Genomic DNA, 12,684 nt, shown 5'->3' with positions numbered 1-12,684 from the left:
TTTCCATACCCAAGACTCTTGCTTTAGATTACCCACAGTAGGATGCCACTAGGCTAAAGGGAGAAAGGGAGGAAAGACCTACCTGGTGAAAGCCTGCTTGGCTGCAGCTGAAAGAAGGAAGGAAATGGCTGATGCCCAAGATGCCACACAAAACAGGTGGAAGGGGGTTTGGTGAGAGATGACCTGGCTTTGTTTTCTTGCTGCTCCCTAAACTCCTCCTATTAGCCACACACACCAGGAAGCCAGCTGACACAAGAAGGCCAGTCCTGCCTGTAACAGAAGATCAGAGAAGGCAAGAAATGCATCTCAGGGCAAACAGGCTCAGGACTAGCTTTTTATCTTATTAACTGAGACAAATCTTCAGTCCGGTTGGGGATGGCCAAGAGAGTCAGCACTGTCATAATGTAGAGTGAGTACATTGGAATGAACAGAACTGGTTTCGAATCTTAGCTCTGCTATTTAGTCTGTTTTATTTGGGGTGAGTTGCTTCACCTTTAGAAACGTCAGTGCCTTATTTTGCAAGATACTGCTAATAATACTAATCTTCTAGGATTGTAAAGACTCGACATAACGAACATAAAAGTTTCAACACAATGTCTAGACATGAGGAATGTTTTACTACTACAGTAATTGATAGTGGTGGTGGTGGTCGCCCCCTGCCCCTTCCGGTCTGGGTTTCATTTTTGCATCTCCAACAGCCTGGCTTAGCAGCTTTTTTCCAAGCTACTTAAAAACATAAGCGTCACTGGGCCTCTGAGTAACCTTATCAATATCAAGGTTACCTGAGGTCAAAAAGTCTGAATGGATAAAATGCCATGGAAGTTTCTGCATCTTATCAAAGAAATTATGAGGTGCTTCACACATATAGATACACCTCATTGTCTTGTGCTTCGTTTTATTGAACTTCACGCATATTGTGTTTTATACAAATTGAAGGGTTTTATACAAATTGTGGCCACTCGACATCGAGCCAGTCTATTGGTGACATTTTCCCAACAGTGTTTGTTCTCTTCATGTGTCTGTATCATGTTTTGATAATTCTTGAAATATTTCAAACTTTTTCATTATTGTTATATTTGTTAAGGTGATCTGTAATCTTTGATGTTACTATAATAATTGTTTGGGGGTGCCATGAACCACGCCCCTATAAGACTGCCAACCTAATCAATAAATATCGTGTGTATTCTAACTACTTCACCAGCCACCTGCCCCACCCCCATCTCTCTTTACCCCCTCAGGCCTCCCTCTTCTCTGAGAACAACAATATTGAAATTAGTCCAATTAATAACCCTACAGCGGCAAGTGTCCAAGCGAAAGAAAGAGTCACATGTCTCTCACTTTAAGTCAGAAGCTAGAAATGATTAAGTTTAGTGAGGAAGGCATGTTGAAAGCCCAGACAGGCTAAAAGCCAGGCCACATGAGCCAAACAGTTAGCCAAGTTGTGAATGCAAAGGAAAAGTTCTTGAGGGAAATCAAAAGTGTTACTGTAGTGAACACAAAAACGGTAAGAAAGCAAAACAGCCTATTGCTGATATGGAGAAAGTTTTAGTGGTCTGGCTAGAAGATGAAACCAGCCACAACATTCCCTTAAGTCAAAGCCTAATCCAGAGACAAGCACTACGTCTCTCCAGTTCTATGAAGGCTGAGAGAAGTGAGAAACCTGAAAAAGAAAAGATTGAAGCCAGCAGAGATTCATGAGGCTTAAGGAAAGAAGCCATCTCCTAACTGCAGCAGGTGAAGCAGCAGGTGCTAACGTAGAAGCTGCAGCAGGTTCTGCAGATCTTCCTATGATGATTAATGAAGGTGCCACAATACACAAGAGAATGATTCTAAGAAAATACATTTATATTCCTATATTCTAAGAAATCCTTGGGACACCTGGGTGGCTCAGTCAGTTGAGCATCCAGCTTCGGCTCAGGTCATGATCTCACGGTTCGTGAGTTCGAGCCCCACATCAGGCATGCTGCTGTCAGCACGGAGCCTGCTTGGGATCTTCTGTCCCCTCTGTCTGCCCCTCCTCCACTTGCACTCTCTCACAAATAAACATTAAAAAAAAAAAAAAAAAGAAATTCTTATATTCTAAGAAAATGCCAGGTAGGACAAGTCAATGCCTGGCTTCAAACTTCAAAGGACAGGCTGACTCTTGTTAGTGCTAATGCAGCTGGTGCCTTTAACTTGAAGCCAATGCTCATTTAACATTCTGAAAATCCTACAGCCCTTAAGAATTGTGTGAAATCTACTTTGCCTGTGCTTTAGAAATGGAATAATAAAGACTGGATGCCCACACATCTGCTTACAGCATGGTTTACTGAATATTTTAAGCCCACTGTTGAGAACTACTGTTCAGTGAAACAGATTTCTTTCAAAATATTACTGCTCATTTGAAGATGCCATTGAGCTTTAATGAAGATTAATGTTGTTTTCATGACTTCTAATACAATATCCACCCTGTAGTTCATGGATCAAAGAATAATTTCAACTTTCAAATCTTCTTACTTAAGAAATACACTTCACAAAGCTACAGCTTCCATGGATAGTGATTCCTCTGATGAATCTGGGCAAAGTCAGTTGAAAATCTTCTGGAAAAGATTCACCATTCTAGAGGCCATTAAGAATATTTGTGATTTGGGACGCCTGGGTGGCTCAGTCAGTTGAGTGTCCGACTTCAGCTCAGGTCATGATCTCACAGTTTGTGGGTTTGAGCCCTGCATCAGGCTCTGTGCTGACTGCTTTCTCAGAGCCTGGAGACTGCTTCGTATTCTGTGTCTCCTTCTCTCTCTGTCCCTCCCCCATTCATGCTTTGTCTCACTCTGTTTCTCAAAAATAAAAAAATGTAAAAAAAAAAAATTAAAAAAAGAATATTTGTGATTCAGGGGCACCTGTGTGGCTCGGTCAGTTAAGCATTTGACTCTTGATTTTGGCTCAGGTCATGATCTCACGGTTCATGGATTCAAGCCCCGCATCAGGCTTTGCACTGGCAGTGTGGAGCCTGCTTGGGATTCTCTCTCTCTCTGCTCCTCCCCTGCTCACATGCTCTGTCTCTCTCTCTCTCTCTCTGTCTCTCTCTCTATCTCTCGCTCAAAATGAATAAATTTAAAAGAAAAAAAGAACATTTGTGATTCATGGGAAGAGGTCAAAATATCAATGTCAATAGAAGTTTGGAAGTAGCTGATTATAATCCTCATGGATGACTTTGAAGGATTCAAGACTTCAGTGGAGGAAATAACTGCAGATGTGTGAAAATAGCAAGAGAACTAGAATGAGAAGTGGAGTCTGAAGATGGGACTAAATTGCTGGAATCTCATGATAAAACTTGAACTGATGAGAATTTGCTTCTTACAGATGAACAAAGAAAGTGGTTTCTTGAGCTGGAATCTACTCCTGGTGAAGATGCCATGAAGATTGTTGAAATGACAACAAAGGATTTAGAATGACATAAACTTAGTTGATAAAACGACAGCAGGGTTTGACAGGACCGAATGACCCAATTTTAAAAGAAATTTTATGCTATCAAACTGCATACAGAGAAATTTTTCATGAAAGGAAGAGTCAATCAATGCAGCAACCTTTATTGTTGTCTTATTTGAAGAAATCACCACTGCTGCCCCAGCCTTCAGCAGCCACCACCCTGATCAGTTAGCAGCCATCAGCATGAGGTGAGACCCACCACCAGTAAAAAGATTATGACTCTCTGAAAGCTCAGATGATGGTTAGCATTTTTAAGCAATAAAGTATTTTTAGGCTAAGATTTATTTATTTACTTAATATATATATTTTTTTTGAGAGAATGAGAGAGAGTGTGTGTGAGCGGGGGAGTGGGGCAGAGGGGCGGCAGGAGAGAGAGAGAGAATCATAAGCATTTCCACACTCAGCATGAAGCTAAATCCCACAACTTTGGGATCAGGACTTGATCCAAAATCAAGAGTCAGATGCTCAACTGACTGAGTCACCCAGGCACCCCAATATTAACATTTAAAAAATTTTTCAGTGTTTATTTATTTACTTCTTGAGAGAGAGAGAGAGAACACAAGCAGGGGAGGGACGGAGAGAGGGAGGGAGACACAGGATCTGAAGCAGGCTCCAGGCTGTAAGCTGTCAGTGTAGACCCTGATAGGGGGCTTAAACTCCCAAACCATGAGATCATGACCTGAGCCAATGTCAGACATTTAACTGACTGAGCCACCCAGGCACCCCATCATTTTAAAAGGTTTCATTCACGTCATCAATATGGGAGACAATTGAGGACACTGTTAACACACTTAAAATCCAGAGACGGTCATGACAGGCAGGAAATTCCCCAACCCCGTTCCTGAGGTGGGATAAAGGATTGGTCCCAGGCCTCCAACCTTGGCCAGGCTCTGCCATTAAGCTGAGACAGCCTAGAGATAAGACAGCCTTGGTCTCATCCCCATCGGGAGGCACACTTGCCTGCTCACAAGCAAGAAAGTGTTAAATTGTACTGGAGATTGCTTCTTGTAAGGTACTATTTTTTTTTAGTTAAGGTATTTACATTTTTAGAAAAAGACATAATGCCATTGTGCAATGCTAATGCATTGGGAAACCAAAAAATTCATTCGACTCACTTTATTTTGATATTTGCTTTATTGTGGTGATCTAGAACTGAACCTGCAATATCTCTGAGGTATGACTGTATAAAATGCTTGCCTGGGTACACAGCAACCATCATACCACAATATTAGCCATTTAAGAAAGAGTACGAAACTTCTCTGAGAAAACAGCAAATGGCGGCTGACGGAGCTTCTGTGGGAGGGCCCTAGAATGGAAGGCCAGGCAGCTTTGTCAGAAGCCAGGAGCTCCAGGAAGTAAGGTCAAAGACAAGGAGTGGATCCCTGTCGGATGTCCACTCTTGCCACTGTTATTCAACATAGTATTGGAAGTCTTAGCCTCAGCCATCAGACAACACAAAGAAATAAAAGGCATCCAAATTGTCCAGGAGGAGGTCAAACTTTCACTCTTCACAGATGACATGATACTCTATATGGAAAACCCAAAAGATTCCACCAAAAACTGCTAGAACTGATCCATGAATTCAGCAAAGTCACAGCATATAAAGTCAATGCACAGAAATGAGTTGCATTCCTATACACCAATAATGAAGCAACAGAAAGAGAAATCAAGGAATCAATCCCATTTACAATTGTACCAAAACCCATAAAATACCTAGGAATAAGTCAAGGCAAAGAGGTGAAAAATCTATACACTGAAAACTCTAGAAAGCTTATGAAAGAAATTGAAGAAGACAAAAGGAAAAACATTCCATGGTCATAGATAGGAAGAACAAATATTGTTAAAATGTCAATACTACCCAAAGTAATATACATATTCAATGCAATACCTCTCAAAATAACACCGGCATTCTTCTCAGAGCTAGAACAAACAATCCTGAAATTTGTATGGAACCACAAAAGAACCTGAATAGCCAAAGCAATCCTAAAAAAGAAAACCCAAACTGGAGGCATCACAATTCTGGACTTCAGAATGTATTACAAAGCTGTAATCATCAAGACAGGATGATACTGGCACAAAAACAGACACTCATGGAATGAGTGGAATGGAATAGAATAGAGAATACAGAAATGGACCCACAAACATATGGCCGACTCATCTTTGATGAAGCAGGAAAGAATATCCAATGGAATAAAGACAGTCTCTTTAGCAAATGGTGCTGGGAAAACTGGACAGCAACATGCAGAAAAATGAACCTGGACCACTTTCTTACACCATACACACACACACACACACACAAATCAAAATGGATGAAAGACCTAAATGTAAGACAGGAAGCCATCAAAATCCTCGAGGAGAAAGCAGGCAAAAACCTCTTTGACCTTGGCTGCAGCAACTTCTTATTCAACATGTGTCCAGAGGCAAGGGAAACAAAAGCAAAAATGAACTACTGGGACCTCATCAAAATAAAAAGCTTCTGCACAGTGAAGGAAACAATCAGCGAAACTAAAAGGCAACCAACAGAATGGGAGAAGATATTTGCAAATGACATATCAGGTAAAGGGTTAGTATCCAAAAATCTATAAAGAACTTATCAAACTCAACACCCAAAAACAAATAATTGAGTGAAGAAATGTGCAAAAGACATGAATAGACATTTCTCCAAAGAAGACATCCAGACGGCCAAATGACACATGAAAAAATGCTCCACATCACTCATCATCAGGGAAATACAAATCAAAACCACAATGAGATACCACCTCACGTCTGTCAGAATGGCTAACATTAACAGCTCAGGCAACAACAGATGTTGGCAAGGATGCAGAGAAAGAGGACCTCTTTTGCACTACTGGTGGGAATGCAAACTGCTGCAGCCACTCTGGAAAACAGTATGGAGTTTCCTCAAAGAGTTAAAAATAGAACTACCCTATGACCCAGCAATTGCACTACTAGGTATTTATCCAAGGGATACAGGTATGCTGTTTTGAAGGGACACATGCACCCCAAAGTTTATAGCAGCACTATCAACAATAGCCAAAGTATGGAAAGAGCCCAAATATCCATCGATGGATGAATGGATAAAGAAGATGTGGTATATATACAATGGAGTATTACTCAGCAATCAAAAATAATTAAATCTTGCCATTTGCAGCTACATGGATGGAACTAGAGGGTATTATGCTAAGCGAAGTTAGAGACTAAGACAAATATCACATGACTTCACTCATATGAGGACTTTCAGATACAAAACAGATGAACATAAGGGAAGGAAAGCATAATATAAAAACAAGGATGGGGACAAAACATGAGACTCTTAAATATGGAGAACAAACAGAGGGTTAATGGAGGGGTTGTGGGGGGGTGGGCTAAATGGGTAAGGGGCATTAAGGAATCTACTCCTGAAATCATTGTTGCACCATGTGCTAACTAACTTGGATGCAAATTATAAAAAATAAATAAATTATAGAGAGGAAAAAAAGAAAGAAAGAAAAGTAGATCCCTGTCACCACGCTGGACTGCCTAGTCAAGTACAGGAAAATCAAGTCCCTGGAGTAGGTCTATCTCTTCTCCTTGCCCATCAGGGAATCTGAGATCATTTTTTCCCCCTCATCATTGATGAAATTTTGAAGACTGTGCCTGTACAAAAGCAGACTCATCCTGGCCAGTGGACCAGGTTCCAGGCATTTGTTGCCATCAGAGATTACAATGGACAGGTCAGTCTGGGTGTTTAGTGCTCCAAGGAGTAGCCACTGCCATCCAGTGGGGCCATGATCCTGACCAAACTATCCATCATCTCTGTGCTCTGAAGCTACTAGAGGGGAAGCAATATCAGCCAGCCCCACACTGTCCCTCACAAGATGACTGGCTGCTATTATCTCTGCACAGGTGCACCATATCGTTGCCCCAGAGACATCATCCCAGCCCCTGTGCCCAAGAAGCTACTGATGACTCTACACCTTGGCCAGGGGCTGCACTGCCACCTGTTGCAACTGTTGATGCCATTTCCAAGACCTTCAGCTGTCTCACCCCTCACCTTTGGAAAGAGACTGTGTTCACCAAGTTTCCCTATCAGGAATTTACTGACATCTTAGAGACCCACACCAGGCTCCAACTGTGGCTACCACAGAGTTTTATATGAGAAAAATAAAGTGAATCAAAACATGTATGAAGGAAAGAGAGAGAGAGAGAAGGCAGGGGGAGTGTGGAGAGGAAGGAAGGAAAAATAAGGGACTGGTATCTTTGGAATTACAAATAAATATGAGCAGACCCAGCAAACATTCTTCACGGAATTATATGCCTGTGATTTTGAATTAGCGATTCATCTATAGCAATAGACAGGAAGTTAGTGGATGGTCTAACAGGAAGAGTTTTGGTGATTTAAACAAATTTTGGAAAAGCACTCACACTAATTTCTTTGTCGTTATCTGGAGTTTCAAATTTAAAATACTATAAGGTTTTTTGGTTTTAATGTTTATTTATTTTTGAGAGAGGAAAGACAGAGCACAAGTAGGGGAGGGGCAGAGAGAACGGGAGACACAGAATCTGAAGCAGGCTTCAAGCTGTCAGCACAGAGCCCACTCGGGGCTCAAACTCACGAATAGTGACATCACGACCTGACCTGAAGTCAGACACTTAATCGGCTGAGCTACCCTGGCGCCCTGTGTCTTGGGTTTTTTTTTTTTTTTTTTTTTAAAGTAAACTCTATGCCCAGCATAGGGCTAGAACTCATGATCCCAAGATCAAGAGTCATATGCTCCACTGACTGAGCCAGCCAGGTAGCCCCTCTGCCTGAAACATTTTGCTTTCTCTCTCTCTTTGCCTACCTCATTTCTACTCCTCTTGTAGCTTTCAGCTTCAATGTCATTTTATTGAGGAAGCCTCTGTTCATCTTAGACTCAGTCAATTTTTCACTGTTAAACATGCCATGTACTTTGGCCTTCACACTTGTGGTTGCTTAATTATTTATAAGTATTCTATCTTCCCTGCTAAACTATAAGCTCTGAAGGAATAGATTCTGTCATGTTCACTGTTGTATTACCACAGCACAGTGACTGGGACATAACCAGTTATCAGATATTTATTGTGATTGTGATAAAATGGGTGCAAATTAATTTCATTCTGTGACTTTTATGTCATTAGTAGAGAACATCTGGGGCTTGATTAGATGTTGCAGAAACAAGGTTATAAGTCTCTGCAGAAAAGAACCACAAATGAACACTTCAATTGTTCTCATTGAAATATTTTTGCAAAAATTAAAAAAAAAAAAGAATCCTTTTTCCATGTAATTTAGCAAAGAGGGCTTTGATTGCCTCAAATGAAATGCTTGATTAGGAAGATTCTTTTTTTTTTTTTTTTTTTTTTTTTGTGTGTGTGTCCATCGTTTATTTATTTTTGGGACAGAGAGAGACAGAGCATGAACGGGGGAGGGGCAGAGAGAGAGGGAGACACAGAATCGGAAACAGGCTCCAGGCTCTGAGCCATCAGCCCAGAGCCTGACGCGGAGCTCGAACTCAACGGACCGCGAGATCGTGACCTGGCTGAAGTCGGACGCTTAACCGACTGCGCCACCCAGGCGCCCCGATTAGGAAGATTCTTGTTAGCAAAAGAAATTCAAGAAAAAAATTAAAAGTAGTTTGCATTCATAAAAATCTTTAGCCACGAGAGACTTATATAGAGACTTTCCCCTCGAGAAATGTGCACAATATCAGTTTTTAATGCAGGCAGCAAACATTCTTGGCAGAATGAGTGAAAAAAAAAACAAATCAAAATCTTGAGAGGAGTGCTTATTATTTGGGTATAATCAATGAACTGAGTAACAGAAAGGAACATTGAATTTAGGACACCTTCACTTAAGTTTAAGTGAAATAGGTACAGATGTACTCTTAAGTTTTGAAACTCTAATGACTAGAGTCATAAAAATCAGGGCAAAAAAAAAAAAAAAACCCAAAACAAAAACCCCAAACATGAATAACTTCAATTAAACTGAGTAAAGGGAAACTATATGACAAATGGGAAAAGGGATTATTTCTTTTTTTTTTTTTTTAATGTTTATTTATTTATTTGGAAAGAGAGAGAGAGAGTGTGTGTGTGAGCAGGGGAGGGACAGAGAGAGAGGGAGAAAGAGAATCCCAAGCAGGCTCCATGCTGTCAGCACAAAGCCCGATTTGGGGCTTGAACCCCCAAACCATGAGATCATGACCTGAGCCAAAATCCAGAGTCACACACTTAACTGACTAACCCAGGCACCCTGAAAATAGATTATTTCTGCAATCCCTTGATTTCTGTAACTTTCCTTTATATGTTAAGCCATCTCAGAAAAAGGAATTTTCTGGAGGAACTTTGGATCACAGTTTTGATGGTAAGGAAGGAAGTTGAGGGAAGCTAGATAGCCAGAATCACAGTTAAAGTCAGTCTTGAAATGGCCTGGTTAGGGTATCCACTGCCATTGCCAGTGAATACTGAATACCACTCCAGAGATAGCTGCCACTGGGCCACTAGACTCTGGATATTACACATGTGAGTGGGGTGAATGCTGCTTATTCTTCATAACACAGTCCAGATTCAAAGTCCCAAGTAACACCATCCAGTCTACCAGGCTTAGGTCACTTTCCCTCATCCTAGGATTACTGTAAGGGTGGAGCAGGTGGGGATGTGGAAGGGCAGAAGGCAAGTATCTGGAGAAGAGGTCCTGCCACCTACCAACATTCCCAAGTGGAAAACTCCCAAATAGTGTAAGGAGGGGAGCATAAGAACTGGGCAGCCATAAAATTATAAATAACTCATTATGTATGTCCATCTTTCAGAAATACAAGGAGATGTAGGAGAATCTTGCCCTCCCCAACTATGATTGCATCATTTCTACAAATGTAGGCAGAAGGTTACTAAATTACCCATCACTCGATTTAAACATACCCATATATACGTGCACACACACACACACACACACACACACACACACAAGTTGGTCCACTGGTTTTTCTTCTATTTTACCATTCCTATTGAGAAAGTGAAACATTTTTGTTGTTGTTGTTGTTCCAGGTTAAATAAAGGAAATAGTCACTTGTTTCATTAAACTGCAACTATAATGTAGCCCTTTACCTCAGAGGATAAATCTGACAATAATGTGTTTGATGAAGAAATTACAATTGAGAAAAGGCAAATTTGGCTATGTAGAGAGCCATGAAGTTTCATTTAAAGGACCCTTCTTTTTTCTTTTTTCCCCAAATAATATCCCTGCCCAACGTGGGGTTCAAACTCAGGACCCCAAGATCAAGAGTCGTATGCTCTACCAACTGAGCCAGCCAGGTGCTCTAAAGATCTAAAAGATGCTCCCTTATTGCCTCCTGCTTATAGAGGCAGGATTGGGGTATTGTTCTCCTCTTTCCATTGGTTACTGAATGCTCCTTTTATTTTATCTGATATTTGTAAGTCAAGAGCATTGGGAAAATCTGCCCACCTCTGAACTCAGTTTCACATTTAGTCTCGTACAGTCATCTGTTTATATGACAATTAGTCATACGGGATACTTATAAACATCATGTCTGTGTTGTTGTTGTTTCAGAAACTAATTCCTTGGATGGCAGGAGCTCTGTCTGTTTAGTTAATTGTGTTTAACACCAAACATTCATCATTACATGTAAGGTTTTTAATGCTACTGTTAAACATAATAATGATAAAATACTTTCCCTGACTTTGGCAAATAAAATCTCTCTTCATATAAGACAGGGTTGGCAAACAACAATCTGGGGGCCAAATCCAGCCCACCATCTCTTTTTGTCTGTTTTTGTACATAAAGTTTTATTGGAAGACAATCATGCTCATTTACATTTTTTCTGTGGCCACTTTCCTTCTACAACAGCAGAGTTGAGAAATTGTGACAGAGACTGTATGGCCTGCAAAGCCTAATATACTTATTATCTGGCCACTTACCAAAAAAGCTTGTTGACCTTTGATCTATATCACTGGTTCTTACCTCAGACAATAGGATAGGATCACCTATAAAATTCAAAAAAATTAAAGATCTCTGGCCCCAAACTAATACCTCCAACCAGAATCTCTAGGGTCAGAGCTAAAGATATAATACAGTTTTTAAACGTTCACCACAAAACTGAAAATCACCAGCCTAATGCAACACATACTACCTATGATAATTTTAGTAACTCTAGCTCATTGAGTGGTAGATGTCAGGCATTGTATTAGAGGCTTTATATGTATTTCCTCTTTCTAATATCCATAAAAGCCATGTTAGATACATTTTACAATCCTTAATGTATATATGGGGAGGGAAATTGAAGCTTTCTAAGCCTAACTTGTATAAACTCACACAGCCAATAAGTGGTACAGCAAGGGTTTGTACTAGTCTTCCTACCTGTCCGAGATTGACAACAGAAGACAAATATCCAGGTGGAGAAAAACTGACTATTATCCCCTGAGATTTGCTTTTCCTCTGGGGGAACTGTAGGTATTTCGCATTACCAATACTACATTGGCCTGCATGAGAATGACTGGCCTACAGATGACAAGAGAACTCTCCTATTGATAGAAAGTGGCACAGCTGAGAAAACACTAGAACATTCAAATAAGATTTTATTCAAACCTAGAGGATAACAAAAGGGGAACAAACTCATGGAGTACGATGTAGCTGAATATTCATCTTCAATGAAGAGTCTACCATAGGGACATCTAGGAAGATGATCTGTCTGATTCATGATCTGTCCCAAGTGGGAGAGCACTTTCTTACTTATTTTTTTTTTAATGCTTATTTGTTTTTTGAGAGAAAGATAGAGCACAAGTGGGGGAGGGGCAGAGAGAGACACAGAATCTGAAGCAGGTTCCAGGCTCTGAGCTATTAGCACAGAGCTGAACGTGGGGCTCAAACTCATGAAGTCAGACGTTTAACTGACTGAGCCACCCAGGTACCCCACTTACTTTATTTTTAAGTGATCTCTATATTCAACCTGGGGCTTGAACTCACAACCCCGAGATCAACAGTCCCATGTTCCACTGACTGAGCCAGTCAGTCTCCCCAAGCTCATCTTTAATCCCTAAGCTCTTAGGACATCATGAAGAACTCTAAACATTCCCCCAAGGAAAGTAAAGCATGGAGTAAAAGAAAGTGTCCTCTCCATCTTGTTTAAAACATATCTCTCAGGGGCGACTGGGTGGCTCAGTTGGTTCAGTATCCAACTCCTGATTTCAGCTCGAGTCATGATCTCA

General features: G+C 40.7%; 1 pseudogene; it reads left to right on the top strand.

Annotated features, from left to right (window-relative positions):
* Window positions 1-1,417: 1,417 nt before the first annotated feature.
* LOC123382913 lies at window positions 1,418-7,822 on the top strand (annotated as a pseudogene).
* The last annotated feature ends 4,862 nt before the right edge of the window (window positions 7,823-12,684 follow it).

Source organism: Felis catus, chromosome F1, assembly GCF_018350175.1.
Source record: "Felis catus isolate Fca126 chromosome F1, F.catus_Fca126_mat1.0, whole genome shotgun sequence".
Classification (NCBI taxonomy): Eukaryota; Metazoa; Chordata; class Mammalia; order Carnivora; family Felidae; genus Felis; species Felis catus.
This window is presented reverse-complemented; position numbering and strand designations above follow the sequence as displayed.